Genomic DNA, 12,358 nt, shown 5'->3' on the forward strand with positions numbered 1-12,358 from the left:
GTTCTCAGGACACAGGAACAAATCAAACAAAAAGAATCCAGGGAAAACCTGGGACATCTGCTGCTGGTCTTTCCAGCACATCTCCAGGAACGAAGCTCTCCAGGATAAAGATAGGAAACTGCAGTGGGATCCATTTGCCAAGAGGTTTGGGCATTATCTCCTGAGATGCAGAGAAAAGCAGCACAAGGGCTAGCTGTTGTGAAGCTGCAAGCCAGCTCAGCTCTACCACGCTGTACGAGCTACGTCTCCTCATTGCCTTTTGAACACCTGGAACCTTCACCTGTAGATGAGCTGTCGCCCTGGGTTAAACAGCTCTCTGTGCTCTGGCATGTCTGCATTATTCCTGAATGCTCTGTACACTGTTTTTTCATTCAACCCAACTTGGAAAAAGGCAGACAGGCAGTAGTCTAAACACCCCAAGAGTCTGTATTTGCTTTGTTCCTTATGTGTTCCAGCACAACCTGCTCCCCTGTGATTTAAAACAACGTGTCTTTGTGCTTATCTTCTGGGCTTGGCAAGGCAATTTTTACCTCTTCGTTTTTGTCTCAACAGGAGAAATTGCTGTCTAACTGATCTTTTGTGGACTTCTGACCAAAACCATCCAGTGCAACATATGGTAAGTCATTCAACTGTTTTTAAACTCAGAGCCTCAACTTCAGCTATTTGTGGGTGGAAACTGGCATATCAGTAGTTTCTTTTTGGTTACAAAAATAATGAATTCTGGATTATGTTATTATGACAACTCAGTTTGGGTTTCTCTAGCCTTTCCTTACATTACAATGCCTTTGACTTTACGTTTATTGCTTCTGATGTCTGCCATAGCAGCTTAGCAGCGCAGCATGTTAGCAAGGGAAGAATTTCAGCCGTGCTCCCCTTGTTCCAAAATACACAGGTCATTATTACTTATGTTAGACAAGGTTTGCATCCTGATCTTACACATGGCAACAGCTTGTGAGGAAGTAGCTTTGGGTCATCCTATATTTCACTGGATTGTTGGAGCCATTCTTACTCGTGTCATCCTCTGAAGGAAAGAGGGGTAAGACAGTAGATAAAGGAGTGTCATTCATTTGGGATTACTTTAAGTTCTCTCGACTTAGGCCATCCACAGCTGACTGCCTTCAGGAGATAACAGTTGGGATTTATTACAACCTCAACCAGTGTGAGAGGTACATAAAATAGGAGCATAGAATGGTGGAGACAAAGTGGAGTAAAATTGTGCCGGCAATCTCTGTGCTAGTCCAGACAGGAAGACTGGGATTGCTACACCAGCAGATTTCCATCAGTGCAGTGACACAGCTTTCAGACCCAGCCTATGGCGTTGCTGCATGACAGGTTGTTGCACCACCACTTCGGCACTTGTGTGCTGTACTTTCAGCACGGGTTTAGGATGTAAAACATTTCATAGTTGTTTGAATCATATGAATTTTCTCTGTGTAGCTATTTCTGGAATCTTGAAAAGAGTTGCTGCATATTGCAGAGGTTACAGGGAAGCTGTGTATACCTCTGAAAGGTGGAGCAGTGTCTATGTTTGCGAGATGGAGCCAGCTTCTTGCCCCTGTAAGAGCTTTCAGGCCACTTTTGGAAGGAGATCTCTGGTTTTGCACTCCCACTGGCAAATGAGGTCTCCAGTCTGTTGGGTTGTTCGTGCAGCACCTCCTGCTAGCACTGAATGCACCATGTACATTATGCAAATGCATTTTATTACTTCCAGATATAAGCTCTTCTTGTGTTTCCTTTGTGGTTAATGCAGCCCATCTGTAGTTAAAAAAATAATAATGTTCAACTATTCCTCTTGGTATTTTGTGTAGTGCTGCACTTGGGTTAACACTCTAAATGCATTCCTCATGCATTCCACCTGTTTTTCCCCGAAGTTTGGAGCTTTGGGTTTTCTTAGTTGTTCCAAGATGCACCTACTATCTCAAGGATTTTTATTTTGGCTGTGAGAGGAAGGAGTGACTATAAGGGGCTTAAGGAGAATAAGAAAGATGGAGCGGAGCAGTCCATACTACAAGCAGCAGGGTGACTCGGAGCTCTCTGGACTTCAAGGGCCACCTGCTGCAAGGAGACACAAGGAATTCTGGATCAACTGAAGTGAGGAATGCTCACTTCCTAGGAGGCTTGCTGTGTTCTACTGCACTAAAATGCATCCAAATGTCTGTACAACAGTCGTCTCTCCAAATTTTTCCTTGCAGCAGCCAAGGAAGAGGGAGGTGTTCAAATGCAGCTGTTCTGCCTGACAGTTTTTCTGGTTTTGACACAGTCTTTTGCAGGAATAACTGTAAAGAATGGGTTGTTCTTTAACGTAGGCTTATACAATAAGGAGCTATAAGGAAAAACTATAGTTCCCTACACTGCAATTACACCTTGTAATGGACTGGAGAGCTGAGAGCAAGCCTAGCAGCCCAGAAAAGGCATGCCAGGCTAGAAGCAAGAATGACGGACCCTTGCTCCTTTTTCAGCTTCCAAACTTTCTTTCCAGTGCAGTGTTCTGGGAGCACCTCTTTGAAGTATGATGGCAAAAGTCACATGGCTCAAAGGGTGCAAACCAAACCCTGGTAGAGAGGACGTCCTCTGCCTCCATTTCTTACTGGTGTTGAACTGGGCACAACATGGTTCTGTGGTAGCTCATGCACATGTTATCTTGTGTTCAACCTAGAGTAACGACAAAGGAAATTTGTGGGCTTTTTGCTTTGGCAGAGTGGGAGTTTGCATCAGTAAGGATTAAAGTCAGCAGAGTTTAAAGATGGAGAAGATTAATTCCTCGTTATGTGGCATTTATTGTTGGTATATGTAGAGTTGCTCTTGCAGGAAATGAACTGTATTGTTTCAGTTGCTGTCACTGTTGTTTTTATTCTCACAAATGATTCTTGGGCTAACAGTTGGCAAGGGCTAAGAATGGGGAACAGAACAGCAAAACCTGAATGGAGTAAGTGCAGACACTGAGTATCTGCAGCAAAAACGTGTGCCATAGCAAACCAAGAGAGAGTGAGCCTGGAGACTGCTTCTGCTGAAATCAATGCCAGTGTTTCTTGCAAGCACCACTTTGGCCCTACAGGCCATGTTTTGGCATCATGCATAGCAAAGAATGGTTGTTTTGGAGATTCTTCAGGTTTTTGCATATCAAACACAGCCAAGATATTTTAGAGAAACTTTTTTCTTCTTAAGTAAGAGAATTAATTTGTCTAGAGGTTTGAAAAACATAGTTAATCGTCAGTCATAGTGCTGACATATCATCTTCAGTAAGTTCATCAGTAAAAAAATCCCACCCCACCCCCCAGCAGTTTATTTAAGGGCTCATAATATGCCTGTACAGCCTAGTATATTGAACCTACTAACAACAAACATGAGCTGTCTCTTAAAAGCAGAATGTGGAATTATCAGAGACAAAACAAGACTCGGACATTGGCAAGGAAAAGCACTCCATGCCTGACTGAGCTGCATTTCCTAATTGCAACCAGAGAGCTTACTCTGTGTAACAGTTTAAAGGCTTTACCTTTTTTCCCAAATCCTATTGGTTTGCCCCTGTGAAAACTATTTCCCTCACTGTTTGTTCTTTGGGGTAATTAAATTACCAAATAGCAGCCTTCAAACTTTCACTTCCTTTTTTTTCTTTTCTTTTTTTTTAAACCTGCCACCATTTCAGTTCTGTAGCCATCCTGCTTGGGGGCTAATCCAGCAGAGGTGGTCAGGACTCTGCAGTGCTCAAAGTTAGGTTAGGAAGGGGACGTTAACCTGGCAGGGAGTTGCCTTTAACCCGTGGCCTTCGTCCTTCTCTCTTGGCCTGCAGGGTTTAACTCCCACACCCAAGGCAATGTGTACTGGAGTCCAGACTGTTTTGCACTTGGGACAAAACCTTCCCTCTAACTTTGACATTCCTGCATTTCTGAGCACTGCCTAGCAGCAGAATTAGAATGAGCAGAATACCACAGGAAAGATGATGCTGAAAGAAGTATTTATTAACTGTCTTACCAGATGCAGAGTGGTAGAAAGCATATCCACTGCAGATATATCTAAGCAAGCAGAAGGTCATGAATTTGCAGTTTCAGCAGAGCTTCTCTGACTACGTGCTCAAGAGACATGCTTATGCTGAAGTATATCCTACCTCTAATGTAGGAGTTATCCTACTGAAATCAGTGTTTTTCCCTTCCAATTACCCTAACTGAAATTCAGAAAGGTGTTAAGAGTCTAAGAGCTCAGGTTTTCAAAGAGGGATTAATTGTTTGAAAAGTTTCAAGCTGGGGGGGAAGCCCAAACCTTTAGAGACCAGATACATTCTACCTGAACGTTTGCTGTTCCTCGCGGTGCATGGGGCTGGCTGTGGCAAGTCGCTGGTCGCTCACACACACAGTAGGCCTTGATTTCGAAAGGTAGAATAAACATCATGCCCTGTTTCAGAATATATCAAGTCCCACTGGTCAGTATGTGTGCTTATCTTTGATGATGTGCTTTCAAAGGATCTTGGATAAGAACTAAAAGGAGAGCTTTGAAAATTCACTCATACAGAATAATTGTATTTATCTTGTCAGTTCTCACTGTATCATCTTAAAGAATAATGAATAAGCAGTTGAAATTCTTACGGTAACCTTTCACTATTCAGTACCAGGAGGTGAGGGGCCGTGTGCCTTCACGGACATCAGGTATGTCTTGGTGGTGGTGGGAGTGCTTTGTGTCGTTTCTAAGCTTGACGGTAGCAGGGGGGAAGAAGTTAAAATGCAATCATTCTGAGTCAAATGGTAAGGCCTAGAAAAACAGATGTGGGGTGTGAGCCATGAGCCAAGATCAACTCCACAAAACTTAACAGATTAGTTCTACAAAAACTGGAAGGGGGAAAAAATGAGCCAGTCAATGGTGTGATGGATGGGAGCAAGGAAATAGCTCAGAACCATCAAACAACAACTGAATCTGCAGCACAAAAATGTTAACTTTCTGGTCCTGTTATTTTGCCATGGATAGGAAATTCTTTCAATGCTATCTGCCCTAGCCAGCCAAGCTGCCCTTATCCAAACAAGCGCTGGTTCTCCTGGCATTTTCTTGTTATCATCAGTGTGAATCTGACCACATTCTAGAACCACTTCCCACAGCAAGTTATCCACCACTGGACATCTCCTTCCTCAGATTAGCCAGGTCTATTGCTCTCAAAATCCCATGCTGCAACACACTCTTCTTCCAGGGGACTCTTTTAGCTGCTGCTGAATAGCATCCAGGAACACCATGTAGTCCCTCACAGAAGAAAATGTGAGTTCTCTATGAAAGTGACCAATGACAGCTTCATCTTCCCCATTAAAAGTCTTTGTGTTTTGCATCCAGACCTTTGGTTGTCATCATTGACACTGACAGAAAGCCTCCACTGCTATTTGTGGGGAGAAGCCCCAGTCTGAGCACCACGTTCCTGGAATCTACACAGGTCTTGCAAATGTCATTTCTGTTTATTTCCCTTATGCATCCACTGAAAGCTCAGAGCAGTTTTTCAAGGCTTCACACAACCTAAAGCAAGCCAAAGGTTCATTGGCCAGCAATCGTTAGTAATGAGCCTCTACTTAAATTCTGCTGTCCTTAAGATGAATTGACAGCCTGTTCTTTCCAAGGAAAGATAACATCCTTGCTTTTAAAATGAGATGCCTGTTGCTTGGTCTACCATTTTTGAAGGCTTTCATAGAAGCAATGGAAGATGTTGGCGTGTTCTCCTATTCCTTTCGTGTTTATTTTGCATTAGGACAAGGAAGTAACCACCAAAACTGAAGCAAATTCCTAGTCAGGGGAAACCTACCTCTACGTGTGTATCTGTTGTTCTCTCTCTGTGGACACTGATGCTTTTCTGAGAAGGGCTGGCTGCAGCAGGCCTGTTGTCTTACTGTAGGGACTCCCAAAAATCACTGTGCTCTGAGCTTGTTCTGACTTCTTCAGAGGATGGAGGTGCTGAGGAGGAAATTTTCAGACATCATGGAGACAAATCACTTAGCCTCAGCCATAAGTGCAGTCCTGGTTGCTGCATCTTCTTCTGCTAGCTTAGAGGAAGAGAGATCCCTGTGAATCATTTAAGGAAATAGCTGCCAGGGCTCCAGGCTGGAGGCTTAGAATGAGTCTTTCTAGCTCTCTGTGAGCTTTTACCCCATAAGGAGCAGTAGCTAAACCTTACAACCTAGAAATCCTTTGGGCTTTGTTATAGTCTGTAAAACAGGCCTTTAATTGTTTGTCTCCAGACATAAAATAGTCTTCATGAGATCCTAGCCTCCAGTTTTTGGGAATAGATTTCTTTTCCACACCAGAAAACCAGCAGCTCCAAACTACAGGAAGCTCATTTGCCATGCTTGCGCTGAGGGCTTATTTTCCTCCACAGTAGCATCCAGCATCTGGCTGAAAAGCATGGCAGATGAGGCTCAGCAGGCTCAGTAAAACCCCTCTGTCCCTCACCAGAACACAAGACAAAAGAACTGCATCTCTAATGAATGGCTCAGATTCATATCTCCCTCTGAGGAGAACCATTACAAAAATATTTCCCAGATATTTGGCTGGGCATCTCATAAAACTATCCAGTTTCATGATGCTAATTTTTCCATTGTCTAGACAGTTGCAAATCCAGACAGAGTGCTATCACTGTGAACTTACTGCACACACACATACACACAAAAGCCCATTTTTCTGCCCATGGTATTTACAGGTATGCTGTTACTCATGGGATGCCAAATGGTAATATTTGAATTTCTTCCAAAGTGTTTGTATAAACCTCTTGGGGATCACAGTCCCACACCAGAGCTGGCATTTAATTTAAGCAGCACTGAGCTGTGAAGGTGCTCTGAAGGTTGAAGAGGAGGATCTAGCCCCTTGCTGCCTACCTTCTGCACCCAGAGGACAAACAGTGCTCAGGGTGGGAGAGTGCTGTGAGCCAAGGCTGGACATCCCTCCTGGGATGTAGATGAGGTCCTGCTAATGTCTGCTGATGGTTAAGTGGTCTGTGGGCATTTGTTCCTTCCGTCTGCCTTGAAATGTTAAGACCTGCATAGAAAAACAGTGTGTACTTGTTCTGTGCATCATGGGTGCCAGCCCACATTCTGAGACAGGCTGTAGCACCTTCCCCAGATTTTGGCATCATTCGTACCTGTATTTATAGCTCCTCCGTGCTGCCAAGGGGCAAAAACATAGTAGGAGCAAGAGTTGTATTTACCAAGTAATCACTTCTGAATGAAGCTATTTAGCCAGCATCAGCATTTCCACTCCTTTTTCTTCTTTATCCTGCAGAGTTCTCTTTCTTCCCAGGGCCATGTCGGCATGTCCTTCCTGAATCACTGATGCAGGGATACCGTTGCCAGTTGCTGGGCTGTACCAGCAGTCCTGGTTCTGTGCCCATTTATCTGGGAGGCAGATCGTGCTGGAACACCAGGGGTTTGGCTGCAGCTTCTCTACAGCTTTTTCAGAAGGCTTAGGGAGTCCCTGTGCTCATTGTGTGAATCCTGCTGAGTAGCTCTTGATTGTGCATGGGATTACCAGAGTGAATCCCTATGACTGAAGCAGTAATGTTGCACTACTAATGAGAGTTCAGGACTTGTAGAGTCTGAACAGCAATGACTTTGGTCTTTCCCTGGTGAGGACTCCAGCCAAGCTGGGTGATCTGTGTCCTATTGGCTCCAGAAAGCAGACGAAAGGGAAAAAAAATGAAATAACCACAGTGTGATAGGTTCATCCTATGCCGCAGAGCTATCTGTTACTGGAGCCTGGGAGTTGCATGCGGAGAGAACCTAGTGGGACCTGAGCAGAGCTGAGCTAATGTCCCAGACAGCCAGTCCATGTGAGAGCGGAGGAGGAGGAAGAGGGCAGTTCTAGTTCAAAATGTGTGAGCCTTTGCAGTGAAAGTGCAGGGAAAGGAGGGCTGGAAAAGTTCTTTCTTCCTCCAAGATAGCTGTGGTCTGTTTCCCAGCTGCACTCTTGCTCTGTCTGCTCTAATCCACATCTTCCCTCCACCAGCTGGATTTGTTTTGCAAACTCAAATCTGATCTCCTTAGTTTGTCTTGAGCATGTCTTGCTCAATTTTCAGGACTCCATCTTTCGACCATGTAACCTTCCCAACAAACCATTCTACTTGCCCTCTGCAACTGAAAAGGGGAGTATTGCACTTCAAGCCCATGCTTGAATCTGCCTGAAACCACACTAGCATCCCACTATAGACCAGAAACACAATATCAGTCCTTGTGATTTGAGGGGGTTGTCCTGCTCCAGTCTCAGTCTTCCTTCGAGCTCCAGAAGAGCTGGAGTGGAGTGGAAGTAGTTAGTTAACCAAGACTGGCTGTGTTGGAAGGATGTAAACCTCAACAGTGTTTGTCTAACAGGTGCCCAACAAAGGTCATCAGAAAGACAGGTCCAATGAAAGCAAATTCAAGGCTCTTTCAGCAGGTGTGTAGAACCACTGCTGAAAGACTTTGTAATAACCGTTTCTACAACTGTGGATGCCCCCAAGGAGAGCCCGTCTTGGCAGCAACCTGGCCTTCTGTTTCCTGTCAATTGTAGCTTTGTCTCTTTTGAAGCACCCTGCTGCAAATGAGCAAACACCTGGCTGAGAACAGATGAATGGAAAACATTGCCTGTGCTAGAAAGGTAACAGCAAACCCCATGCCAGGAGGAATAATAAACAGGAGATTATTGATAAAACTGTGCTAGCCTCCAGTAGGTTTTCCACTAAGCATGTAGAATCACCTACAACAGTGGCATTGTCTCCGCTGTCACTGCAAGGGAAGTGGGAGAAATGAGTTGTGCCTTGCCCCAGCCCAGCGCAGGAAGGGTGAATTTGTGTCTGCAAAATTGATCAGTATCAGCAAAATGGGGAAGAAGCAGATGAGCTGTCGCTGCGCTGTGAACTCTGGGATGGACTGTAGATGTCCAACAGGCTGCTGTTAATTAGCCAGGCCTCTCTCTGTGTCCTAGGGGATGTCCTGGGAATTGAGCTCTAGCTTTGGATCTGATGGCTTCAGTGCATCTTGTGTGGAGCCACAGAGCATGGGTGCTGACTACCCATTTTACATCTGTGACAACATGCAGATTTATTGGTGTGCTGGAATCTGTCGTGGTGTTACCACAACCCACACATGTGGAGATTTTAAGAGCAATGATTGAATGAATTTATTTCTAGCAGGAATTAGATCTATAGCTGAGTGCAGTTGCAAGTGTCCAGCTCCACAAGTGATGCAGATTACTTGAGGGCAGATCACTGTGCTTGCTCCCTGAGATCTGTCTGTGACATTGCTCTACTAGGGAAGGCAGGGAAACTTCCCCATCCTGTCTCTGGGGGCTTCACAGAAACCTCATCTGAGACCCCAGCCACTTTCTCCACTCAGTCATAAGGATTAGGGAAGGGTGAATGTCACAAGCACATACACCCTATTGTTTTGAGCACTTGCATACCAGGGGTGTTTCTTCTCCATCCTCTCTCCCTGTTCTCCTCTGGCTGCAGATAGCAAAGTGCCTTGTTTCCAGTTTAACCGTCTGGTTCTTGGAAACCTCCAGCAGACAGCAGACGGCTCTTCCGATGTGCTGTAGAAGTGAGTGGGGTGGGAAGGAGAAGAACTATTTCCTGCAGTGAAACTCAATCCTTTTCAACTTAAAAATAGCAGGAAAACAGAATCCTCAGGGACCTGCTGCAAAAGGGTTTGCTGGTTGCCTACTCTCCATCCCACCTCCCAGAGCTCCTCGTTTGGTAAGAGCCTCTTGAGCACAAACACAGATCTGTCGCCTGCAGTCCTGGAGCTGGGCAAAGGAGCTGTGCTCCATGCTGGGGGTCAGCTGTGGGGAGATGTAATGTACTGTGACAGGTAGCAAAGCCCAGGATCAACTATTCTTTGTGTAGGGACTCCATGCAGGTTTTTCTGGGCCTTTTATTCTTGCTGGAGATTTTGTTCATACCATTATACGGGAGCCTGAGGAAGACTGTCTAAGTAATGAGCCAACAATGTTGGCAATGGCAGTGCTGCTGCCTGCAGTTCCCCTGCCCTGGGATGCTGTCAGCCCTGACATGGTCTGACCACATGACAGACATGATGAGGGATGTGCCATCCCCTGTCTGTTTCCCACCAGCAGCTTATCAGGGATCACTTCAGCTCTTGGCTGTGGTTGCTGCTGAAACAGGGAATGGCTCCCAGCAGCAGTGGGGCACCGTGCCTCCCGGCCTCCTGTAACCTGTGTCCAACCTCAGGGTGGGACGCTGCAGCACGGCAGCTCTGGTGCTTCCTCATGGCCGTGCTGGGGAGCTGCCATCCATCTCGATGACCTCTTTTAGACCTCCCAGGTTCAGGCTGTTAATGATTCACCACATTTTTACAATTCCTCCTGCCTGAGTCAGTAATAAAAGGCTTCTGGTGCCGATCTAGGGGCTGTGCTGTCAGTACGGGTTCAGAGCTTGGCTGAAACAGGACCGCACATCTCTAAGGCAGCAGCCGGCCTTGGTCCTCATGTGAGCTTGGGGATCACTGTGCTTCTGGAGCCAGATTAGTTGTTAAACCCACCGTGCTGGAGCCAATTAACATTACTAGGTACTTTTCCAAAAGCAGACGGGGTTTAGCCTATGAGTTCAGGCCAGCTTCTGCTCTGGGTAATCACATTATGCCTCACTGCTTGAAATCAGCCTTGAGCTAATGCACTGTACTTTGTGCCTTCAACAGGCAGAGTCAGTTACCGCAGCTCAGCTGATGAGCAGTAATTCATTAAGCCTCTGTAACTCAATCACTGCAATCATCTTTCCAATCTTAACGGGGCCAGATATATTCCCACTGCGATGTCACAAGAGTACAAAAGTCCTCTTTAAGAAAAAGTGTGTCTGGTGTTGCTCAGCCCTGATAAACCTTCAGCACTCTGTTGCCCAACGGGTGTGCGTTTCCTCAGGCTGGTTCCACCTGTGTAGCCAGAGCAGTATGTACTTAAGGAAAACAGGTGACTTAGATGAATGCATATCTCCTTCTTGTACAGGCTTGTGATCAAATGCAATTAAATTATGGTTGCTCAACAAGTAACTGCCTTTAAACTGAAGCAACATCACCGCTGTATACATGCTGATGCCTGCTGAACTAATCTAAACCAGCCAGGGCTCCTGCGCCTCTGCTTGGGCAATTGCTGCTGGGAGATTGGAAGTGTTATTTGTGCTGCTGCTTCTTTCCTCCTCTCTGTCCAAAAGTCAGTTTAATTAATTCTTCTCCTGCAGACTTTTTTAACTGTAATCTTCATTCATTTAATCCCTTTAACCAACTCATTCTCATCAGCTGCCCTTTCTTTAGCAAATATATATTTGCACCCCTGGCATCAACTTTGTATACTGTTTGAACTAACTAACCAGTGGCTTTCAAACCAATTTTCATTAAGCTGCTGCAGTATTGCATGTACAACAACCTGTATAGATAGGTTGCAGGAAGCCCAGCAGAATGCAAGCAATCCATATCTCTAGTAGAGGAAACATGTATGCTTTATGGTAGGCCATGCCTCATCTGCATGGAAGGCTTTATAGGTAATTGTGTTGGTTTTCTTGGATTTTTTCCTTTTCTTTTTAGCTGGGGTGGAAGAAAAAAAAAACAAAAAAACAGAGGATAGTTTCCAATAGGGAGGATAAAACAGTACAAATTAAATCCATTCTCTGGCCAGTGTAACAATTGCAATTTCCTGCTATTCCTTGGAAGCAGTACAGCCCAAGAGGGAGATATTTCAAGACCGGTGTGTCAGGGATAGAAATGCATGCATCTGGTTATTTTTAATGGCAGCTCTGTCCCTAATTTTCAGCGCTGGCCTTGATGAAATGCCAGCTGTTTCATTAACCTTCGTCAGCATGGCAAAGAACAAAGGTGGCTCATGATGTCTGCACCTGAGACAGTGCTCCTTTTCCCAACAAGCTGTTGAAGGTTCTTAGCTATACCAGGCAGCATTTTGGGTAGAGAAGGGAGGGAAGAAGGGAAAAAGAAAACCCTGTGCCTCCACGAAGGTTTGTGTAACAGAGTCTGTACAAGTCTCATATCTGCAGTCTTCATTACTGTCTGTGAGCTAGAACAAAGTTTCAATCAAGGTAACCATTTTCCTCTATAAGCCAAGAAAAATATTAGGTTTATTTTCAGACCGTTAAGAATGGTCTCTCTGAACAGCCCTGCTTTCCTTGCATCATATGGGCTGCTAAAACAGAAAGAAAAAGCACAATTTCACAACCATGGCAGCTGTGAGCTGCCGCATGGGTTAGACCCCGACAAACAAAATCCTCACTGTGCCTTGGAAGAGCTTTTTCAGGGCCTGAGATTTAATCCACCGCCACAGCCAAAGGATTAGTGCTCCAGTGGTAGAGCTGGGCAAAAGGCAGGATTTTTGTTCCATGAGAAATGTGGTGGGCTGGGGGCAGGAAGGG

The 12,358-nt window shown here is 45.2% G+C and overlaps 1 protein-coding gene across 1 annotated transcript in view; it reads left to right on the forward strand.

The window, feature by feature from the left end:
• Positions 1-278: 278 nt before the first annotated feature.
• Positions 279-12,358, forward strand: part of CCDC92 (coiled-coil domain containing 92) — a 46,761-nt gene continuing 34,681 nt past the window's right edge. Inside the window, exon 1 of the mRNA XM_040648368.2 lies at positions 279-616. The gene's annotated coding sequence lies outside the window, so the exon portion shown is untranslated. The remainder of the gene's footprint in view (positions 617-12,358) is intronic.

This window comes from Gallus gallus, chromosome 15, assembly GCF_016699485.2.
Source record: "Gallus gallus isolate bGalGal1 chromosome 15, bGalGal1.mat.broiler.GRCg7b, whole genome shotgun sequence".
In the NCBI taxonomy this organism is placed as follows: Eukaryota; Metazoa; Chordata; class Aves; order Galliformes; family Phasianidae; genus Gallus; species Gallus gallus.